This window comes from Sus scrofa, chromosome 14 (assembly GCF_054392235.1).
Source record: "Sus scrofa isolate SSC_HxYL_T2T_F1_AM1 chromosome 14, Sscrofa_HxYL_maternal_Yorkshire_Landrace_v2.0, whole genome shotgun sequence".
In the NCBI taxonomy this organism is placed as follows: Eukaryota; Metazoa; Chordata; class Mammalia; order Artiodactyla; family Suidae; genus Sus; species Sus scrofa.
Genome location: NC_139396.1, coordinates 115581001 through 115605338, shown reverse-complemented (window position 1 = coordinate 115605338; position 24338 = coordinate 115581001). Strand labels below are relative to the sequence as shown.

The window sequence follows — 24338 nt, the reverse complement described above, 5'->3', positions numbered from 1 at the left end:
TTAGATGCATGATTTGAAAATTTTTTTCCCACACTCTGGATGGTCTTTTCATTCTTGGATGCAAGTAAAATTTATTAATTTTTTTTGTATGGATGACACATATCTAAAAATCTTTACTTAATATAAGCCCTTTTAAAATTTTTCCATATGTTAGAAAATGTATAGCTTTATGCTTTATATTTGGCTGTATGACCCATTTTTTAGTTGATTTTTGTGTATAGTGTGATAATTTGATTGAAGTTTATTTTTTTTACATAAAGAGTTGTTCCAGCATTATTTGTTGAAAAGATTATCCTTTCTTCACTAAATTTCCTTTTCACTTTGTTGAAATTGAATTATCCACATATATGAGTCTATTTCTGTTCCATTATTCCATTTACCTATATATTCCAATATCACAAGTCTTGATTACCATAGCTTTTTATTAAATCTTAAAATCAAGCATTATGAGTCCTACAATATTTTTATATTTTTTTATGATTGTTGGTTGGGCTATTCTGTGTCCTCTACATTTCTATATGAGTTTTAAAATTGCTTTTCAATTTCTACAAATATGAATGTTGGGATTATGATTGGTATTACATAGAATTTATAGATGCATATGAAAAGAACTAATTAACATTTTCTTCAAGATGATTCTACTTCTTAACAATTTCTCTATACTGTGTTTATAGCTTTCACTGTAGAAATACCACAATTTTTGTCAGATATATCCCAATGTATTTCATATTTTTGATGTTATTATGTACAATATTTTTAAATTTCAATGTTAATTGCTTGTCTTCTAAAAACCAAATAAAATTATTTTTTCATCTACCAGCCCCAAACTCCCATCCCTCCCACTTCCCCCCCCCCCAACCACTGGAAACCACAAGTCTACTCTCAATGTCTATGATCTGTTTTTGTTTTCTAGATAGGATCATTTGTGCCACATTTGAATGGATGAGCAATGGGGTCCTACTGTACAGCATGGAGAAGTATATCCAATCTCTGAGGATAGAATGTAATGGAAGATAGTATGAAAAAAAGAATGTATATGTATGTATGACTGGATCACTATGCTGTACAGCAGAAATGGAAAAAACACTGTAAATGAACTATAATTAAAATTTTATTTTTTTTATTTTTGGATTTTTTTTTTGTTTTTGGTCATTTTAGGGCTGCACCCACGGCATACGGAAACTCCAAAACTAGGGGGCAAATCAGAACCGTAGCCACAGCCACAGCAACATTGGATCCAAGCTATGTCTGTGACTTAAACCACGGCTCATGGCAATGCCAGATCCTTTAACCCACTGAGCGAGTCCAGGGATCAAACCTGAATCCTCTTGGATGCTGGTAGGACTCATTACTGCTAAGCCACAATGGGAACTCACTGATTTTTAATCTTTAAATAAATTTTTAGAGAAGTTTTATTAGGTCTGCAACAAAATTGAGAGGGAAGTAGACAGATTTTTCCATACACCCTCTGCCCTAAAACATGCATAGCCTTTCCCATTATAAACCTCAGTCAACATAGTGGTACGCTAGTTACCAAGCAAGTTACCAATGAACCTATATTGACACATCATAACCATCCAAAATCCATAGTTACCTTAGGGTTCACTCTTAGTGTAAGTCATTCTATGAGTTAGGACAAATGTATAGTGATGTATCACCATTGTCATAAGAGTACATAAAGTTTATTTAAACTAACTTAAAAATCCTCTATGCCCTGCTTATTCATATGTCCCCTTACACCCCAACCCCTGGCAACCACTGATACTTTTTTTGTCTCCATAGTTTTGTTTTTCCAGAATATCATATAGTTGGAACTGTACAAACTGTAGCTTTTTCAGATTAGTAATACTGCATGTAAGTTTTCTCCATGTCTTTTCATGGCTAGATAACTCATTTCTTTTTAGTGCTGAATAATATTCCATTGTCTGTATATATTAAAGCATATTTATCCATTTACCTACTGAATGACAGTATTGGCTTTTTCCAAATTTTGGCAGTTATGAATAATGCTTCTATAAACATATGCAGGTTTTTGTGTGAACATAAGTTTTCATTGCTTTGAGTAAACAGCAAGGTATGCAACTGCGATAGTATATGAAGAGAGTATGTTTAGTTTTATAAGAGCTAGTTTTCCAAAGTGACTGTTTTCCCCACCATGTATGAAATTTCCTGATCTTCTGATCCTCATCAGCATTTGTAGTCAGTGTTCTGGATTTTGGCCTTTTAATAGGTGTGTAGTAGTAGTATCTCATTGTTTTAATTTGTGCTTTCCTGTGACACGTGTGGTGGGAAATCTTGTCATATGTTTATTTGCCATCAGTTTATCTTTGATGAAGTGTCCACTAGGTCATTGGCCCATTTTAACTGGTCTGTTTTCTTGTTGTATTTTAAGAGTTCTTTATCCATTTTGGATAAAAGGTGAATATTTTGCAAAAATTTTCTCAGTCTGGCTTCTCTTCTAATTCTCTTGACATTGTCTTTCACAGAAAAAAGTTTTTAATTTTAATGAAGTACATCTTATCAATTATTTCTTTCATGGAGTATATCTTTGAGGTAATCTCTTTTCTCCTATATTAACGTCTAGAAGCTTAATAGCTTTTCATTTTACATTTAGGTCTAATATTCATTTTGAGTTAATTTTTGCAAAGGAAGTAAGGTCTGTGTTTAGATTCTTTTTTTATTTCCATGTGTATGCCCAGTTGTTTCATCATCATTTGTTGAGAAGACTGTCTTTACTCCATTGCATGCCTTTGGTTCTTTGTCAAAGATCAGTTGACTATTTTATGGAGATATTTCTGGGCTGTTTTGTCCCATTGATCTATTTGTCCATTCCTTCACCAATACAACACTGTCTTTGTTATTATAGCTTTATAGAAAATCTTAAAGTTGGGTTACATAAATCCTCTACCTTTTTCTCATTCAGTATTGTGTTGGATATTCAGGGTCATTTGCCTCTTCATAATAAACTTTAAAATCCATAACTGAACTGACATCAGGATAATACTGAGTCTTCCTATCCATGAACATGGACTATCTCTCCATTTATTTATTATTTCTTTGATTTTGTTCATCAGAGTTTTATAGTTTCCTTTATATAGATCTTAAACTATTTTTTAGATTTATAGCTAAGTATTTCATTTTGTGGTGCTAATGTAAATGGAATTATGTTTTAAATTTCAAATTCCACTGCTACATTGTTGGTATATGTAGGAAAGAAACTGATTTTTATATATTAACCTTGTATCTTGAAACCTTGCTATAATCACTTTTTTTATTCCAGAATTTTGTTCTTTATTTGACTTTTATACATAAATGATCATGTCTTTTGCAAACAAAGGTAGTTTTGTCTTTCTTCCCAATCTGTGCATACCACCACCACCCCTTTTCTTGCATTAGCAAGGACTTTCAATCTGATATTGAAAAGGAGAGGTGACAGGAAACATCCTAGCCTTGTACATGATCTCAGTGGGAAAGCTTTGAGTTGCCGGCCATTAAATATGATGTTACCTATAATTTTTTAAAGAGTTTTTATCAAATTAATGTTTCTCTCTATTTCCAGGCTCCTAATTTTTATTATGAATTGGTATTGGATTTTGTAAAATGCTTTTTCTGCTTCTATTATTATGATCATGTGATTTTCTTTTTTAGCTTATTGATTTGCTAGATTACATTAATCAATTTTCAAGTCTTGAACCAGCCTTTCATGCCTGCGATAAATTCCACTTAGTCGTCGTGTATAATTTTTTGTATTTTCTTTTATTTGATTTGAAAATTCTTGGTTGAGGATTTTGACATTTATGTGTATGCAAGATACTGGTCTATAGTTTTCTTGTAGTGTCTTTGTCGAGTCTTGGTATTGGAATAATGCTGACCTAATGGAATAAGTTAGAGAGTATCTCCTCTCTTTCTATCCTCTGAAACAGACTGTAGATAATTGGTATAGTTTCTCCCTTAAATGGTTGGTAGAATTCACCAGTGAACCCATCTAATCTGGTCCTTTATGTTTTGGAAGGTTATTATTTATTTAATTTATGTAATAAATGTAGTTCTATTAAGATCATTGATTTCTTCTTGTGTGAGTTTAGTGGATTGTGTCTTTGAAAGTATGATCCATTTTGTCTGGGTTATTAAGTATTTGTGCTTAGAGTTTTCCATAGAATTCTTTTATTATTGTTTTGATTCCCATGAATCTGTGGTGTTGTCCCCTCTTTCATTTCTAATGTTAGTAACTAGTGTCCTCTCGCTTTTTTCCAAAGTTAGCCTTCCTAGAAGCTTATTAATTTTGTTGATATTTCAAAGAGCCAACATTTGGGTTTGTTTTTCTCTAGTTCCTGTTAACAATTCATAATTTATGCTCTAATTCTTATTTTATTGAGGTATAGTTGATGTACAATATTATATAAATTTCAGGTGTACAACATAGTAATTCCAATTTTTTATTTCTATATTCCATTTATAGTTATTATAAAATATTGGCTATATTTTATGCTTGCTTGGGATTTAATTTGATCTACTTTTTATAGTTTCTTAATGTGGAAAGTTAGATGAGTGATTCAGACCTCTTTTCTAATAGATGAATTCAAAAATCTACAGATAATCAAGTCCCTTATATAAAATAGAGGTGTGTAATCTGCCCATGAAGCTCCAGGTTCCATCTCACTGCAGAGTCAACCAAACTGTGGTTTAGGCACCTGCAGTTTTGGAACCTGTGTGTGTGAGGGGATCAACACTATTGACTATTTGTATTAAATACTTTTTTGGTATGTGTCTCCATAGTACATTTATTTAACAAAATGATTTTTTTTTGTCTTTTTGCTATTTTTTTGGGCCACTCCCGTGGCATATGGAGGTTCCCAGGCTAGGGGTCTAATCGGAGCTGTAGCCGCCAGCCTACACCAGAGCCACAGCAACGTGGGATGCGAGCCACGTCTGCAACCTACACCACAGCTCACGGCAACACCAGATCGTTAACCCACTGAGCAGGGGCAGGGATCGAACCCGCAACCTCATGGTTCCTAGTCGGATTCGTTAACCACTGCGCCACGACGGGAACTCCAACAAAATGATTTTTGATCAAGTGGTATAGATACTGCCCCAAAGAGGATCGTAAGCATGGTGTTAATGGGCATGTCTTTCCTTGGCAGAATGGGACACTTGTGCTTGTAAGCATGTAGGATATGAGAGACTGGAATTTGAGACATGATTTGAAGAGTTGCTATGGTACCTTTTTAGTAATTTCTGGCATTTGGTTCAAAACCAACAAAACCCCAAATCATTTTCTTCTCTTGGAACTTGGATAAATCATTTCTCACACTGTCATTGTGGCTTCAGTGTTCATTTACTCTCTTTCCTTGGAGATGCTCATTGTTGGTGTACTTTAGGAATTAAATTGTCATTATAAAATTATAAGCTACTAGCTCTGGCTTAGAAATTTAGGAAAACAGTAGTTGCATCTGAAGGCAGTCAGCAAGTCCAATAATATAAGAGATACAGTTGCTTTGGCACTGGATAATTTAAGTTCCAATTAAAATTGTTTGTTATAAGCTAAAGTCCCCAGGGCTCATGTGCTCATTAAAACTGTTTAATGTGCTTATTAAAGTACACAAATCCCTTGCCAGGTCTAAGGATGTAATTTACTTTCTTAGGTTGAATATGCATGCACAAATATTTATCCATGGTCAGTTTGCGTGTATCCATGATATAAGTTTTTGTATTACATATTAACTCATTTTAAATATCACATCAGGGAACTTGGATCAATCAATGCTTTCCTTACAATGCAACACTTTATATAGAATTTTTATCATGGTATTTATCATAAACTCATCAGACATAGTATATTGGCAAATTATGCAAAGAGTCATCATTATAATGTTTAATTTACCAAATTATGTAGAATAATAATAATAATAATAATATATAATACATACACACTATGTGTGTAGCCATTTATGAATAAACTTATATTTATATAGTGGATACACTATTATAGTATGATTGGAGAAAGATCTATTATTCGTAAAATCCGAAGTCCTTAGAAGGCCTTGCAAAATCCTCCATTATTTAACTCAGGCTTCACTTCTTTAAACTTTCCCATTCACCTGTCATGCCTCAGCAGGTTTGTTTACTGTTATTCTTCAAACACAATACTCCTCAAACATTAGATAACATTAGGATCACCTAGGGTACAGATTGCAGAGCTCCATTTCCAGTGTTTTTGGTTTAGTAGGTTTAAGGTAGAGGACAAAAATTTGCCTAACAGGTTCCATGATGTTGGTGATGTGGTGCTAGTCTAAGGACCGCAATTTGAGAACACATGCTCAAACATGGGAAGCTGCTTTTCACTTCAGGCCTTTCTCACTTCCTATTTTCTCCACCTGAAAAGCCCGTCCCCCTAGATATATTTCTTTTATACTATTCACATTTATATTCAGTTATCATATCCTAGGAGAGAAATTTCCTAATAAATGTCCTATCTAAAGTAGTACTACTCTTATGACTTTATCCTCTTTTATTTTCTTTTATCCTGCTTTTTTTCTTAGATACAGAGAGAGAAAAAAAATTCTATATAACTGCCCTTTTTGAAAACACATTATAAAACATTATGTATTTACATAATACGTAATACATAGTATTCTTTTTTTTTGTCTTTTTAGGGCTTCGCACATGGCATACGGAGGTTCCCAGGCTAGGGGTCTAGTCGGAGCTGTAGCCATTGGCCTACGCCACAGCCACAGCAATGCCAGATCCAAGCCACGTCTGTGACATACACCACAACTCACGGCAACGCCGGATCCTTACCCCACTGAGTGAGGTCAGGGATGGAATCTGCAACCTCATGGTTCCTAGTTGGATTTGTTTCCGCTACACCACGAAGGGAACTCCAACACTCTTTCTCATTTAATTATATCTTCATGTAGCCTTATAGTCTCAGGAAGAAGATGGCAGACATGTGAAACAGACTCCCTGTTGAGTCTACAAGCTAAACTTTTAAAAACTTTTCCAAAGCAGAGGAAATCATTGACAAAATGAGAAGACAAGCTACTGAATGGGAGAAAGTATAGTATTATCTTAATATAACTGATAAAATGTTAATCCAATGTATATATCAACAGCTCATACAACTTAACATTAAAAAACATCAACTACTTCATCAAAAAATGGGCACAATACCCGAAGAGACATTTTGGCAAAGAAGAAATGCAGATGACCAATAGGCACATGAAAAGATGCTCAATATCATTGATCATCAGGAAAATGCAAATCAAAACCGCAATGAGAGATAACCTCACCCCTGTCAGAGTTTCTGTCATTGAAAAGAATACAAGTAACATATGTTGGCAAGGATGTGAACATTGGTGGTGGGGATATATATTGGGTCAGACACTGTGGGAAATGGTTTGGGGTGTCTCAAAAAAAAAGAACTACCTATTATAAGACCTGGCAATTCCACTCCTGGGATATAGGAGTAGAAAAACAAAACACTAATTCAAAAAGATACATGTACACCAATGTTCATAGCAGCATTATTTACAATTGCCAAGATATAGAAACAACCTAAGTGTCCATAACAGATAAATGGCTGAAGACAATGTATTACACACATACACACACACACTTACTCACTCACTCACACTGAAATACTACTCAGCCATAAAAAGAATGACCTTTTGTCATTTGCAGAAACATGGGTGGACTTGGAGGGCATTATGCTAAATAAGTTAAAGAAAAATACTACATGATATCATTCACGTGATTTGTAATAAATACAACAAACTGGTGAAAAAAAAAAGCAGCAGACTCTGATATGGAGAATAAATTCATGGTTACTAGCAGGGAGAGGGAAGGCAGAAGGGCCAATAAAATGGTAGGGTATTGAGAAGTATAAACTATTAGATATAAAATAAGCTATATGAGGGCACATTCCCATCATGGCTCAGTGTTAACGAATCCGACAAGGAACCATGAGGTTGTGGGTTCGATCCCTGGCCTTGCTCAGTAGGTTAAGGATCCAGCGTTGCCTGAGCTGTGGTGTAGGTCGCAGACGTGGCTCAGGTCCCGCTTTGCTGTGGCTCTGGTGAAGGCCAGCAGCTATAGCTCCAATTAGACCCCTAGCCTAGGAACCTCCATAAACCACAGGAACGGCCCCACAAAAGGCAAGAAGACAAAAAAAATAATAAAAATAAAAATAAAATAAAATAAGGTATATGAGGGAGATCCTGTTGTAGCTCAGTGGATTACAAACCTGACTAGAATCCTCAAGGATGAGGATTTGATCCCTAGCCTGGCTCAGTGGGTTAAGAATCCGGTATTGCTGTGAGCTGTGGTGTAGGTTGCAGATACAGCTTGGGTACTGCATTGTTGTGGCTGTGGCATAGCTAGCAGCTGCAGCCACAATTCAACCCTAGCGTGGGAACTTGCATATGCCACAAGAACCGCCCTAAACCCCCCCCCCCAAAAAAAGGCTATATAAATATATTGTACAACAGAGGGAATGTGCCCAATATTTTATAACTATAAAGGGAGTGTAGCTTTTAAAAAGTGTGAATCGCTATATTGTACACCTATAACTTATATAGCATTTTACATCAACTATACTTCATTAAACAAAAAACATACCTATATGTTGGGATAGCATTTTTTTCATCAGAAAACTATTTGGGAAAGTTTTTTGAAGAAAAGTAATTTGTGTTTTCAAATAAATATATGAAAAAATTATGTATCTTAGCTTCCTTGAAATTGGATCACACCAATGCCCTTTCTTGATCCCGTTTTTCTGTTATTGGGATTTTCATGTTCCTAATAGCTTAATGGATCCATCTTTCTAATTAGAAATCACAAGACATGTCTCTAATTTTTTCTTAGTTATTTGGTGCAGTTTCTTCCTCTCTTGATCAAATTATGTTCAAAATACTCATTTAGGAATTCCCATTGTGGCTGATCAGGTTGAGAATTCAACTAATATCCTTGACCAGCGTTCAATCCCTGGTCTTGTTCAGTGGGTTAAGGATCTAGCATTGCTGCAAGCTACAGTGTAGGTCTCAGATGCAGCTCAGATCTGGTGTTGCTGTGGTGTAGGCTGACAGCTATAGCTCCGATTCGACCCCTAGCCTAGGAACTTCTATATGCCACAGGTGAAGTCCTAAAATAAAAACAAAAAAATCAAAATACTCACTTATACCAATATTACATAGTTGGTAAGTATCTTATATAATTTAAATGTTTGATTTATACTGCCCTCTTGTCATTTCATTTAAGTCTCAGGCAATGTGAACCCTCATTTTAGAAAGCAATTCATCCATAAATGCAGGCATGATTTGTATTTCTTTAGTCAATTAAATGTCATCCATGAAAAATATTGAGTATAATCTTACAAATGCTTACCTCTGTGGATCAATTACTTTGAAAATGTGACATTTGTCATTGGGTGATATTGCCAATTGTTTTTTCTTACGCTCTAACCAGAAAACAGCCTTATTAATTACAAAAATCAGAAGGTATATAATCACAGAATCAGAGACCACAATTTCAAATGAATGAGCTTAAACTCTATTATAAAATTTCAGACAAATACTGATATTTGTTGTATAAGCCAATTTGGATGGAAGCATAACAAGTCTTGAAACTTTTCAGAGAGAAAAATTCCATAATGTGAAGGAGCACAGTTATATGGACCATAATTAAGGACCAAAATTTACAGACTGGAAGCAAGGAGTGGGAGTGGTTCTGGATAAAATGTCAAATTGCACTGGCATCTCCCACCATCCACCCAACTTTTTGGTGAGATTTTCTGTGCAAGGAAAGAGAAAAAAAGTGCTAAAACTGAAAGGCTTAAAGGATCACATTAGATGCTATTTCTTTTGGTTTAAGGATGCAAAACCCTTTCCTCATAAAGGCTGGGTGATGGGCTCCTTCTGTTACACAATCCCTCAGTTAAAAAATTATCTTCTCCCATTAAAAGAACTTTGTAAATGTTTGGTTTTCATTTGGCTGTCCAACAGTATCAAAAGGACCCAGGACCTAGTCTTTTTTTATCCATATGCTCTTCTGTGCTTGTTTGCTAAATTTCTTCATGCTCTTTACCCCAGGGTCCTGTGTAGTTAACAGAGATTTACAATGCCAGAAATGAAATCAGAGACAGTGTATTATTTTCCAAAAGCCTTTTGGCAGACTTCCTTTTGAGTCTCATCGAGCAGAACTGTATCACATGGCCAATTCTAACTGCCCAATCAATTGAGAGGTTAAATATGTGTTTTTCCAGCTTTACATCGGAATAAGAACAGGCTTGGGCACTTTTTTTTCCCTTTTTTTTCTTTTTTCTTTTTTTAAATATGTCCTTGAACACTAGTACCACAAACTCTGGCACATGGAGTCTTCTTAGTTCTGAAACTTTGCTATGAGAGAGGAGAATAAAAGATGGATAAAATGTAGATTGTTATAGGCAAGAGTCATAAACAGGTAAAAAATGGAAATCAGGAAAAGTAATTAAGAAACTCCAGAAAGTGGTGAGAGGAGATAAGGGAACAGGTCAAGATCAGGCAAATTACTACCAAGTGATCTGAGCAGAGCACCTACACACGTGGCTAGCACCTTAGGAAAATGCAGGTTGCTTTAATTTTGATGTGAGTTTGTTCAATCATTCATATGCCCTAGAAGACATAAATGATTACAGGACTTTATTTTTTATATATGGCAAAATAGTCTTCTTTTGTAAGAAGAACTCTAAGATGGTCCCCTGATTTCCCTACCCCTTCTTTTTTATGCCTTGTATAGTTCTCGCTCCCAACTGAGTGTTGGCAGGACCCATGAATGTCATGTGTATCAGTTTTAGGATTAGGTTGTGTGACAAAGATTTAATCTGCAGATGTAATTGAAATGGAATTGATTTATAATATTGTGTTACTTTCAGGTGTATAGCCAGGTGATTCTATTATACATGTACATATATCCATTCTTTTTTCAGATTTCTTTTCCAGATTATTACATAATATTGAGTAGAGTTTGCTGTGCTATATAGTAGGTACTTGTTGATTATCTATTTTATATATAATAGTGTATATAGATTAATGCAAAATATGCAAATTTATCCCTCCCCCCACCTTTCCCCATTAGTAACCATAAGTTTGTTTCCCAACTCTGAGTCTATTTCTATTTTGTAAATACATTCATTTGTATCAGTTTTTTTATTACATGCCTCATATAAGTGATACTTCTCTTAGTATGATAATCTCTAAGTCCATCTGTGTTGCTAAAAATGGCATTATTCATTCTTTTTCATGGCTGAGTAAAATTCCATTGTATTTATGTACTACATCTTCTTTATCCATTCCTCTGTTGATGGAATTCAGGTTGCTTCCATGTCTTAACTATTGGAAATAGTGCTGTAATGACATTGGTGTGCATGTACCTTTTTGAATTATGTCCAGGACTGGAATTGATGGATTATACAGTAATTTTATATTAAGGTTTTGAAAGAAACTCCATACTGTTCTCCATAGCAGTTGTACCAATTTACATTCCCACCAACAGTGTAGGAGGGCTCACTTTTCTGCACACTCTCTCAAGAATTTATTATTTGACACTTGGATGATGGCCATTCTGATTGGTATGAGATGATACCTCATTGTAGTTAGAATTTTCAGTTCTTTAATAATTACCAGTGTGTATGCTTTCCCATTTGCTTATTTTATGTATGGTGTTATAGAGTGTTCCAATTTCATTCTTTTGTATATAGCTTTCCAGTACCACTTATTGAAGAGACTATATTTTCTCCATTGTATATTCTTGCCAACTTTGTCCTAGATTAATTGACCGTAGATGTGTGGGTTTATTTCTGGGCTTTCTATCTTGTTCCATTGAACAATATTTCTGTTTTTCTGCTAGTACCAAAATGTTTTGATTACTATAGATTTATAGTATAATCTTAAGAAGCCAGATACTCCAGCTCCCTTTTTCTTTTTCAAAATTGACATGGCTATTTAGAATCTTTTGTGTTTCTGTACAAATTTATATAGATGATAGATGGATAGATAGATATTTTATATTCTAGTTCTGTGAAAAATGCTATTTGGGTTTGATTGCCTTGGGTAGTATAGTCCTGTTGACAATATTGATTCTTCCAGACAATGGAAGATATACTAAGCATGGTATAACTTTCCATGCTTGTGTCATCTCTGATTTTTTTCCCAAAGGGTATTAAAGTTTATAAGAGTACAAGTCTTTTGCCTCCTTAGGTCGGTTTATTTCTAGATACTTTATTCTTTTTGGTGTGATGGCAAATCAGATTTTCTTATTTTCTCTTTCTGATATTTCACTGTTAGTATATAGAAATGTAATAGATTTCTGTGTATTAACTTTGAATCCTGAAACTTTACCAAATTCATTGATGAGCTCTGAGAGTTTTCTGCTAATAGCTTTAGGATTTTCTATGTATAGGGATTTTCATGTTATCTGCAAATAGTTATAATTTCATTTCTTCCCATCCAATTTGAATTCCTTTTCTTTCTTTTTATTCTCTGATTGCCATGGCTAGGGCTTCCAAAACTCTACTGAGTAAAAGTGGAAAGAGTAGACATCCTTGTCTTGTTCCTGATCTGAGTGGGAAATCTTTCAGCTTTTCACCATTGAGAATGATGTTAGCTATGGATTTGTCATACATGGCCTTGGCCTTTATTACATTGTGGTTGGTTCCCCCATGCCCACTTTCTGGAGGGTTTTTTTTTTAATCAAAAATGGGTGTTGAGGAGCTCCTGTCGTGTCTCAGTGTTTAACGAATCCGACTAGGAACCATGAGGTTGCTGGTTTGATCCCTGGCCTTTCTCAGTGGGTTAAGGATCTGGCATTGCTGTGAGCTGTGGTGTAGGTCACAGATGCGGCTTGGATCCCACATTTCTGTGGCTGTGGCATAGGCCGGTGGCTACAGCTCCAATTAGACCCCTAGCCTGGGAGCCTCCATATGCTGTGGTAGCAGCCCAAGAAATGGCAAAAAGACAAAAAGAGAAAAAAAAAAAGAAAAAGAAAAAAAAGTTGTTGAAATTTTTGAAAGGCTTTGTGTACATCCATTATTATATGGTTTTTAATTCTTAAATTTGTTAATGTGGTGTATCATACTGATTTGCAGACATTGAAAAAATCCTTGTTTCCTTGGATAAATCACACTTGATCATGGTATATGATCCTTTTAATGTATTGTTGTATTTGTTTCACTAATAATTCGTTGAGGATTTTTGTGCATATGTTTATCAATGATATTGGGCCATAGCTTTCTATATTGTGGTATCTTTATCTGATTCTGATATTAGGGTGATGGTGGTCATATAGAATTAATCTGGGAGTTTTCCTTCTGCAGTTTTTTGGAAGAGTTTCAGAAGGATAGGTGTTAACTCTTCTCTAAGTATTTGATAGTCTTCACCTATGAAGCCATCTGGTCCTGGATTTTTTTTTTTTGATGTTTTTAAATCAGTTTCAATTTCAGTATTTATGATTGGTCTGTTCATCTTTTCTATTTCTTCCTAGTTCAGTCTTAGAAGATTGTACCTTTCTAAGAATTTGTCCATTTCTTCTAGGTTGTCTATTTTATTGGCATATAGTTGCTCATAGTAGTCTCATGATCCTTTGTGTTTTGGGAACATCTATTATAACTTCTGTTTAATTTCTAATTTCATTGCTTTGGGCTCTCTCCCTTTTTTCCTTGATGAGTCCAACTAAAGATTTATAAACTTTTGTTAATATTTTCAAAGTATCATATTTTAGTTTCACTGATTTTTTTAAATTTTCTTCTCTATTTCATTTATTTCTCCTCTGATCTCTATGATTTCTTTCCTTCTACTCACTTTGGGTTTTGTTTTTCTTTCACTAGTTGCCTTTGATGTAAAGTTAGGTTGTTCGAGATTTTTCTTATTTCCTGAGGTTTGTATTGCTATAAACTTCCCTCTTATAACTGCTTGCTTGTCACATAGGTCTTGGATCATATCTTTGTTGTCATTTATCTCTAGGTATATTTTGATTTCCCCTTTGATTTCTTCAGTCATCCATTGATTGTTTAGTATCATATCGTTCAGCCTTTATACGTTTGTGGGTTTTGCAGCTTTTTTTCTTGTGTTTGATTTCTAATCTTGTGGTCAGAAAAAATGTTTGATATGATTTCAATTATCTTAAATTTACTGAGGCTTGATTTGTGACCCAAGATTTGATCCACACTGGAGAATATTCCATGTGGACTTGAGAAGAATATGTATTCTGCTGCTTTTGGATGGAGTATTCTATAAATACCAATTAAGTTAATCTGGTATAATGCATCATTTAAGGCCTGTGTTTCTTCATTGATTTTCTGTCTAGATGATCTGTCCATTGATATAATTGGAGTATTAAAATCCTCACTATTATTGTGTTACTGTTCATTTCTCCTTTTATGGCTATAGGAGTTGCCTTATATATTGGGATGCTCTTCTGTTGGGTTCATGTATATTTACAATTGTCATATCTTCTTAGATTGATCCTTTGAACATTATATGTATGTTATTTCTTTTGTAACCATCTTTGTTTTAAAGTCTATTTTGTCTGATGTGAGAAATGCTACTCTAGCCTTCTTTGATTTCCATTTGCATGGCATAACTTTTTCCATCCTCTCACATTCAGTCTGTGTGTGTCTCTAGATCTAAAGTGGGTCTCTTGTAGATATTATGACTATATCTATAGTCTTCGTATCCATTCAACTAGTGTGTTTTTTGGTTAGGGTATTTAATCCATTTATATTTAAGGTAATTATTGTTAGTATCTTCTTACTGCTGTCTTGTTAATTGTTTTGGATTTGTTTGGGGAGGTCTTCTTCCTCTTCGGTTCTTTTCTCTTTTGATTTGATGACTATCAATTGGTGTTGTGCTTGGATCTCTTTTTCTTTTTGTGTAGGTTCAATTGCAGATTTTTGGTTTGTGGTTACCATGATGTTTGATATAGCAGTCTCTCATGTTCTTCCTCATGAGAGAGAGACACAACATATATACATATAAATACACACACAAGATTTTGGGATTTTTGGTTTTTTTATCTTGTATTTTTAAGGCTGCATGTGGTAGTTCCCAGGCTAGGGGTTGAATTGGAACCACAGCAACACCTGATTTGAGCCACATCTGCAACCTGTACCTCAGCTGGTGGCAATGATGGATCCTTAACCCACTGAGCGAGGCCAGCGATCAAACCCAAATCCTCATGGATACTACTCAGTTTCTTAACCCACTGAACCACAGTGGGAACTCCTACACAAGATTGTTTTAAGTTGGTGGTTTATTTCCATTATCCTACACTGTATTATCCTCTTCTCAAAATTGCTGGTTTTGATATGATATTTGTGTTTGGATAATTTACCACATTTTCTATATGTTTACATTTACTGGTAAGCTTCCCATTCTTACTTTTCTTGCTCATAGTTGTGGCCTTTTATACCTAGAGAAGTTCCTTAACATTTGTTGTAAAAGTAGTTAGGTGCTGCCGAATTCTCTTAGCTTTTGCTTGTCTGTAAAGCTTTTGATTTCTGTGTTGAAAATCAATGAGAACCTTGCAGGGTAGAGTATTTTTTGTTGTCGGTTTTTCCCGTTCATCATTTTAAATATATGATGACACTCCCTTCTGGTCTGTAAATTTTCTGCTGAAAAATCAGCTAATAACCTTAGGACTATTTGTTACTTTTCCCTTGTTGCTGTAAATATTTTCTCTTTGTCTTTAGATTTTTGTCAGTTTGACTAGTATGTGTCTTGGGAAGTTTCTCCTTGGGTTTATTCTGTATGGAACTCTCTGAGCATCCTGGCTTGAGCATTTCATTTCCCATATTAGGGAAGCATTTGGCTATTATCTCTTAAAATACTTTCTCTGGTTCTTTCCCTCTTCTCCTTCTGAGACACCTATAATGCAAACATTGGTGCAATTAATGTTGACTGAGTAGTCTCTTAAATGGTCCTTATTTCTTTTAATTCTTTACTCTTCATTCTTTTCTGTGGCCATGATTTCCACCATTGTGTCTTCCAGCTCACTTTCCCATCCTTCTGCCTCATTTATTCTTCTATTGACTCTTTCTAGTGTATTTTTCACTTTAGTTATTGTATTGTTCAATCTTTTTCTTTAAATCTTCTGGCTATTTTTTGAACACCATGAACTACAACTGACCCTAACTCTCCCCAAGAGACCTTCCAACCCGCGGGTAGATCTGGCCCAGGTTCCTATTGACTCACTGCTTGCCCTTGGTACCATTGCATGTGAAACCTTGCATGCATCATCCAAAAATGGAGTCCATTTCCCCCAGTTCTGTTGAACTTCACTCAAGCCCCACTGGTCTTCAAAGCCAAATGCTCTGGGGCCTCATCCTTCTGATGCAAAAGCCCCAGGCTAGTGAGCATGATATGGGGCTTGGAACTCCCTCTCCTGTAGGAGAACCTCTGTGATTATAATTACATTTTAATCTGTGGCTTGCTCACTGGTATTTGAAAGTACCACTACCACCATCTTGTGTGGCTTCTTCTGTGTCTTTGGATGGAGACTATTTTTTTTTTTTTTTTTGGTAGGTTACAATTTTTTTTTTTTTTTTTGGTCAGTGGTTGCTTAGCAGTTAGTTGTGATTTTTGTGTTTTCCTGAGAGGAAATGAACTCAGGTCCTTCTACCCTGCCATCTTGTCTCATTAACCAGTTAACTATGGGTTGATCAAAAAGGAGATAATCCTGGGTTGGCTTGGCCTAATCAGATGAGTCCTTTAAAAGAAACTGAAAGATTGCTCTCCTACTCAGCACTAGGATGAAAGCAAATAGGCATGCTATTAACTACCTGTAGAGTCAGGTGGCTCCTTAGGCTACAGCCACAGTCCTACAACAGAAAAGAACTGAATTCTGCCAATATCCTACATGAATTTGGAAGAGGTCACCCACCAAGCCTCAGATGAGATTTCAACCCTGGTCAATACCGTAATTATACTTTGTGACATTGAGAAAAGACTCAGAGAACTTTTGCCAGGATTGTTGACTCATAAAAACTAGGAGAAAATAGTGGGTTTTTTTGTTTTTGTTTTTTGTCTTTTCTTGGTCCACTCCCACAGCATATGGAGGGTCCCAGGCTAGGGGTCGAGTCGGAGCTATAGCTGCCGGCCTACGCCAGAGCCAGAGCCAACATGGGATCCAAGTCTGCGACCCACACCACACCTCATGGCAGTGTCAGATCCCTAACCCACTGAGCAAGGCCAGGGATCGAACCTGCAACCTCATGGTTCCTAGTCAGATTCATTAACCACTGAGCCACGATGGGAACTCCGAGACAACAGTGTTTTAAGCTGCTTAATTTGTGGTAACTTATTACACAGGAACAGAAAACTAATGCAAGCTATTAAAATAGTATTATGTGTTTTCCCAAATGGATATGCTTAAAGTAGGTAAGAGTTTTTCTGTGTGTGTCTGTCTGTGTTTCTTCTCTTTTCCTGAAGAGATAGAGACAGAAGGGTAAAGTGGTGACCAGAGGGGAAATAGGCTGGGGAATGGGTGGGTACAGAGGGTCAATTACAATTGGTAACATTGGTGTTGAATGGTAACAAGACTTAACTAGGCTTGCTATTATCACTCTGCAGTGTATGCAAACAACAAAGTATAATGCTGTACACCTGCAATCTATATAAGAACAATAAATAAATAATGAATTTTGCTCCTCTGAAAGGATAAAAAGACTTCAGAGAAATGTTTGCCTAATGTACTAGCAAATCAATATCTCTTCTTGAATGTACCCAAAAGTGGTAGGCAGAGTCCCTTTCTTTTTTAAATGAATAAAATGAAGCTCTCATTGAAACCTTCATTTTAAGTTACTAATTATATTAAGTAGGTGCTGACACATATTTCCCCTGCCTTTGGAATTTGTTTAATAATATTTTAATATTGTTTATTCTGTGCAAATGGTGATCTAATTAATACATCCACATAGGATGTAACATGTTTAAGTATTTAAAGAATGCAAATTTTTATGTGTTTAAAAATCTAGATGGAGAACATCTAGCACATAATATTCTAGAGAAATTATAGGGAGTGGTTAAAAGATATTTACCCTGTTAAGAATTATAAATTGTTTTGCTCTTTACCTAAATGATTAATCTGGTAGATTGCAAGATAGACATAATACCATTACTTCTCACACAGTGGATTTAGAATCTTGATTTACTTGGCACCTTCTGATCAAATGAGCACCAGAGAAATTTACTATAAAATAACTATTAACTTATTTGGAAATACTTGAGATTTTTTTGGAGCCAATATTCTGGCTGATTAGTAATCAGTTAGCTTTTGGCTCCAAACTAATTCCAATCTGGACATGACTAGAGTTTGTTATCTGTAGAAATTGAACAAGAAAGGTGAGTAGCCTCGTTGTGTCCAGTAAAATAAAATAATTCATTGTCACAGAAAGGGGAAATTTTCCCTTCTGATTACTTTGAGATGAGTTTTCAGATCTGTTAAACTGTAATAAAGTCTGAGTGGGTCACTGTAATTCAGCTGATAGATGGTTTTAGAATGGAATTCTGAATATCCCTGATCAAAATGGAAAAAAAAAGTGGGGTGCCTTTAACTGGATCCCAACAGTTATCAGCACTACTTAAGCAAAGATTACAGAAGTAAAACCTATACTGTACTTGTGGATTTCCAGCTTTCTAGTTTATATCTAAATTCTCCATTGTTTTCTCATGCTTTTGGAGCATTTTAGCTTTATATTACTTTGCTATTTTAACTGTGATTTTAAGTTTCCAATTTAAATAGATTGCCTCTCTGACTGACTGTATTCTCTAACCTTGCTAGATTCAAGTAGTAGTTATGGTTTTTATTATTTTGATTCATTGAGTTTTTTATGGTTTTATTGAGGTATAGTTGATTTACAGTGTTGTTATAATTTCTGCTGTACACCAAGGTGATTCACTTATATGTATACACACATCCATTCTCCTTCAATCTGAAACCCCCAGTACATGCCCCCAGCCATCTGTCCCCACTGGAAACCATAAGTTTGTTTTCAAGGTCTATAATTCTCTTTCTATTCTGTAAATAATTTCATTTTAATCCTTTTTTTAGATTACACATATAAGTGATCTTATATGATGTTTTTTGTTCACTGTGCGACTAACTATGGTAATTTCTAGGTCTATCCACGTTGCTGCAAATGACATTTATTTCATTCTTTTTTGGCTGAGTAGTATTCCATTGTATATATGTACCATATCCTCTACATCATTTCCTCTATGAATGGACATTTAGGCTGTTTCCTTGTCTTCACTATTGTAAATAGTGCTGCAATAAACATTGGGATTCATGTATCTTTTCAAATTATGGTTTTCTCCAGATAAATGCCCAGGAGTGAGATTGCTGGATCATATGGTAGTTCTATTTTTAGTTTTTGAGGAAACACCATACTGTTTTCCTAGTGGCTATACCATTTTACATTCCACCAACAGTGTCAGAGGGTTCCCATTTCTCTGTACCCTCTCCAGTACTTATTATTTATAGACTTTTTGATGATGACACTCTGACTGGTATAAGGTGGTACCTCATAGTAGTTTATATGTACATCTAATAATTTGTGATGTTGAGCATCTTTTCATGTAGCATCTGTATGTCTTTGGAGCAATGTCTGTATAGATCTGTATTTTGGAGATTAATTTCTTTTTGGTCACTTCATTTGAAGATACTTCGTCCATTCTGTGCGTTGCCTGTTCATTTTGTTTATGGTTTACTGTGAAAAAAAACTTAAGTTTAAGTTTGTTTATCTTTGCTTTTATTTTAATTATGGTAAGAGGTAGATCTGAGAAGATGTTCTTGCAGTTGATGTCAGGGAGTGTTCTGCCTATTTTTACCTCTAACAGATTTATAGTATCTGGTCTTGTATTTAGATATTTAATTAATTTTGTGGTTTTTTTTGTGTATGGTGTTATAGAATATTCTAATTTCACTCTGTTTCATGTAGTTGTCCTATTTTCCCAGCATCACTTATTGAAGAGACTTTCTTTTCTCCCATGTACATTCTTGCTCCTTTGTCATAGATTAGTCGACCATTTGTGCATGGGTTTATTTCTGGGATTTCTCTCTTTTTCCATTGACCTGTATTTCTGGTTTTGCACCAGGACCATACTGTTTTTATGACTGTAGTTTTGTAGTATAATCTCATTCCTCTAGCTCCATTTTTCTTTCTTGGGATTGCCTTAGCTGTTGTGGGTCTTTTGGCTGTTTGGGTTAGATCTGGCCATATCTACAACCTACACTGCAGCTTGTGGCAGTGCTAGATCCTTAACTCACTGAGTGAGGCCTGGGAGAGAACCCACATCTTCATGGAGACTATGGAGACACTGAGACAAGTGGGAACTCCTAATTTGTGATTTACTTATTTCTAGTTGTGACCTTTTCTTTTTCCACCCAGAAACGTTCCTTTAGTATTTGTTGTAAATCTGGTTTAGTGGTGCTGAATTCTCTTAACTTTTGCTTGTCTTTTAAGCTTTTGATTTCTCCTTCAAATCTGAATGAGAGCCTTCTGGATGAGAGTGTTATTAGTTGGAAGTTTTTTCCCTTTCATTCAGCCTTCTGAATGAGAGTGTTATTAGTTGGAGATTTTTTTCCCTTTTACTAGTTTAAGTATACCACACTACCCCCTTCTGGCCTGCAGAGTTTCTCCTGAAAAATCAGCTGATAACCTTATGGGGATACCCTTGTATGTTATTTGTTGTTTTCCCTAGCTTCTTTCAATATTTTCTCTTTGTTTTTAACTTTTGTCAGTTTTATTAGTATGTGTCTCAGGGTGTTCCTCCTTGGCTTAATTCTATATGGTGTTTGTTTTCCTTCCAGGATTTGAGTGAGTGATTCCTTTCCCATCATGGGATATTTTAGGCTATTATCCCTTCAAATATTTTCTCTGGCCCTTTATCTCTCATTTCTCTGTCTCAGGCACCATTATTGTGAATTTTGGTGCATTTAAAGTGGTCCTAGAATTCTCTTTAGACTGTCCTCATTTCTTTTAATTCTGTTTTCTTCATTCTGCTCCATGTCATTGATTTCCACCAGTCTGTCTTCTGTCTTGCTTATTTGTTCTTCTGCCTCATGTCTTTTACTATTCATTCCTTCTAATGAATTTTTAATTTCAGTTATTGTATTTTGCATCTGTTTGTTTAACCTTTAAATCTATTTCTTCATTCAGTGTGTCTTGTAATTTTTGATCTTTTCCTCATTTTTTTCCCCTGAAATCTTGGGTCGTCTTTGTTATTATTCTAAAGTCTTTTTCATGAGGTTGTTTATCTTGAGTTCACTTAGCTGTTTGTGTGTTGGCAGTGTTTGTCTTGTTCAATCTGGCTCATATTTCTCTGCTGTTTCATTTCCTCTAGCTTTCTGTGAGGTCTCCTTTCTGCAGGCTAGAGGGTTGTGGCTTCCTTGCTTCTGGTGTCTGCCCTCTTGTGGGGAAGTTGATGCAGGGGCTTGTTACAGGCTTTCTGATGGGAGGGACTTGTTTGTGACCACACGTAGGCGGAGGTGAATATTGTCCCTCTGGTGGGTGGGCTTTTCTCTCTGGATTTGATTAGAGGCAGCAATGTGCCTGGGAGGACTTTTGTTCTCCTGTTTGCTAATGGGTGGGATTTCACACCTGTTTTCTGTTTACCCTGAAGCTTCTCAGGTCTAATAGATGGGGCCAGACTTTTCCAAACTGGAAGCCTCCAGGGGAGCTCATGCCTGTGGATGATTATTCCTTGGTATTCCTTAGAATAACTCACAGTTGAGGTGAGTTCCCTCCTTTACTCATTTATCAAATATTTGGTGGTTAATTGCTTATTATTACTCTAAATGTAATTGATAAAATATACACACTACTTAAATTAACTTGCCTAGGAGACTCATATTCTCATATAAGAGAACGGGAATATATCATTCCAGTTTGCTTGTAGGGCTGCCCCCATGGCACATGGAGGTTCCCAGGCTAGGGGTCGAATCAGAGCTACATCTGCCAACCTACACCACAGCCACAGCAACATGGGATCTGAGCCATATCTGTGACCTACACCACAGCTCCTGGGAATGATGGATCCTTAGCCCACTGAGCAAGGCCAGGAATAGAACCCACATCCTCATGGATCCTAGTCAGGTTCATTAACTGCTGAGGTAAAAAGGGAACTCCATGGAAATATTTTTTATTATAAATTTAATTCCTGTAATATATACAGTGCTACCCATATTTTCTATGTAATCTTATCTGAATTATAATATTTTAAAATGAAATTTGTATATTTCTTCTAATCATATCATATCCTTCTTTACGATTACGTTGAGATTTTAAAGTTAGTTCACCTACATTAAGTGGAAAATAATCTTGATTTTAAACATTTTCATCCTTCTAAAAAGCACATAAAGTTCTCTAGTTTCTTGAAAACATTGCATTTTCTTTATCTCCCTAAACTCAAAATCCATTGACACTTGTCTATCTTCATGAACATTTCACATATAGCTAAAAATGTATGGATACTGCCATTTTTCAGTCTAGTGTTCTACACATCATAATTAGATTAATATAGTTCATATCATTAATTCCTCTTATATACTTATAGATTTTTTGTCAGGTAAGTCTAAAACATAAACCATTCCCATGTTTGACTAATATCTTCCTTTAGTGAGAGAGATTTGACAGAAATTGAAGTCAAAGAGAATTAAAATGAATTGGCCTTGACTTGCTCATATTGGAGAAGGCCACATGTAAAGCCTAAGAAGGAATGCAAGCCTTTAAGAGCAAAACATAACTACCAGCTTATAGTTAACAAAGAAATGAAGACCTTGGTCCTACAAATACAAGGGGCTTGATTTAACCAACCACCCAAATGAGCTTGGAAGCAGATTCTTACCTATAGCTTCCAGCATGAACTGCAGTCCTGGTGACACCATGATTTCCGTATTGTTAGATGCTAAGAAGGGGACTCAATTGAGACCACTCTAATGTCTTATCTGCAGAAAATGTGAAAAAATCAATTTGTATTGTCTTAAACAGTTTATAGTAATTTGGTAGAATAGCAATAGAAAATTCATATAGATTTTGGTATGCAGATATTTTTAAAATATAAAAAACTAGGAGTTCCCGTGGTGGCGCAGAGGTTAACGAATCCAACTGGGAACCATGAGGTTGCGGGTTCAGTCCCTGCCCTTGCTTGGTGGGTTGACGATCCGGCATTGCTGTGAGCTGTGGTGTAGGTTACAGATGCGGCTCGGATCCCCCATTGCTGTGGCTCTGGCGTAGGTTGGTGGCTGCAGCTCCGATTCGACCCCTAGCCTGGGAACCTCAGGAGTGTATTTTTATACAAGTAGTTATAAAATGCCGCAGGAGCGGCCCAAGAAATAGCAAAAAGACAAAAATATATATAAATATATATATATATAAAACAATGAGATTGAAGAAAAGATTAATATAGAAACAAAATATGAATATGCTACTTATGGTCTTAGAATAAAATAATGAAAATAGAGGAAGATAAAAACTTTATAAAACCATTCTATCATTAAAAAGGACTATAGCAAGTGAAATAGAACATTTTGAAAGTTGTAGAAGACCAAATTAATAAGCAGAATCCTAAACACAAAGAAAATGAGATTCTACCACATTAAACTCTCATAACTACTTGTATAAAAATACACTCATCCCTTTGATATAAAACCTCTAATTATATGGTAAATGATGAGAATTAGGTCTGCATTTCTCTAGAATTTCTTTGAAATTGTATATCTTAGAGATGTCAGGAAGCTCTTACTTGTATAACAGTATATATTTTAAGACATGAAAAACCAAAGTGTTTTCCTTTCTTCCACTTCGAAACTATTAATCTCATTCTTTCATACATGGAGGCTTTCTACTAGAAAATTATTCTTTTACAGGCTATATTTTATAACCATTTTTAGGTTTAAGTTATATGTATCTGAGTGTTGGGAGAGAATGGGTACTATTTGGAAGATAATTTGTAAGTTATGTATTTATTCTACTTTGTGTCTCACTTGAACAAAATCAAGACTTATTTTCAATTCAATGGCTCTGAATATAAATGCATAATCTATAATTATGTGAAGAGACCAAAGAATTTACCAATAGTGATTTAGGATCTTTAGAGGTGAAGAGGGTAACATTTCTTCATGCATTTCTTCATATTGTACTGAAAATGGCTTGTTTTTAGCTTTAAGTTGGTCTTATTTTGTTGGGATATGATCTGTTACTGTTAAAAGCAAACAGACTTCTGGAACAGCTCTCTTAAAAGGAAAAAATGGCTTAAAATCATGAAAATGCCTTCTGGAACCAGACTGGGTTTGAACTCTCACTGTAT

The 24338-nt window shown here is 35.3% G+C and overlaps 1 protein-coding gene across 5 annotated transcripts in view; it reads right to left on the bottom strand.

The window, feature by feature from the left end:
• LOC146396953 (uncharacterized) overlaps window positions 1-24338 on the bottom strand; it is an 866748-nt gene that overhangs the window by 48915 nt on the left and 793495 nt on the right. The window contains exon 3 of one of the 5 annotated variants that reach the window (XR_014827580.1): window positions 20745-22977. The exons of the other annotated variants lie outside the window; for them this stretch is intronic. The gene's annotated coding sequence lies outside the window, so the exon portion shown is untranslated. Of the gene's footprint in view, window positions 1-20744; window positions 22978-24338 lie in introns of those variants that run through there. 5 annotated transcript variants of the gene reach the window in all.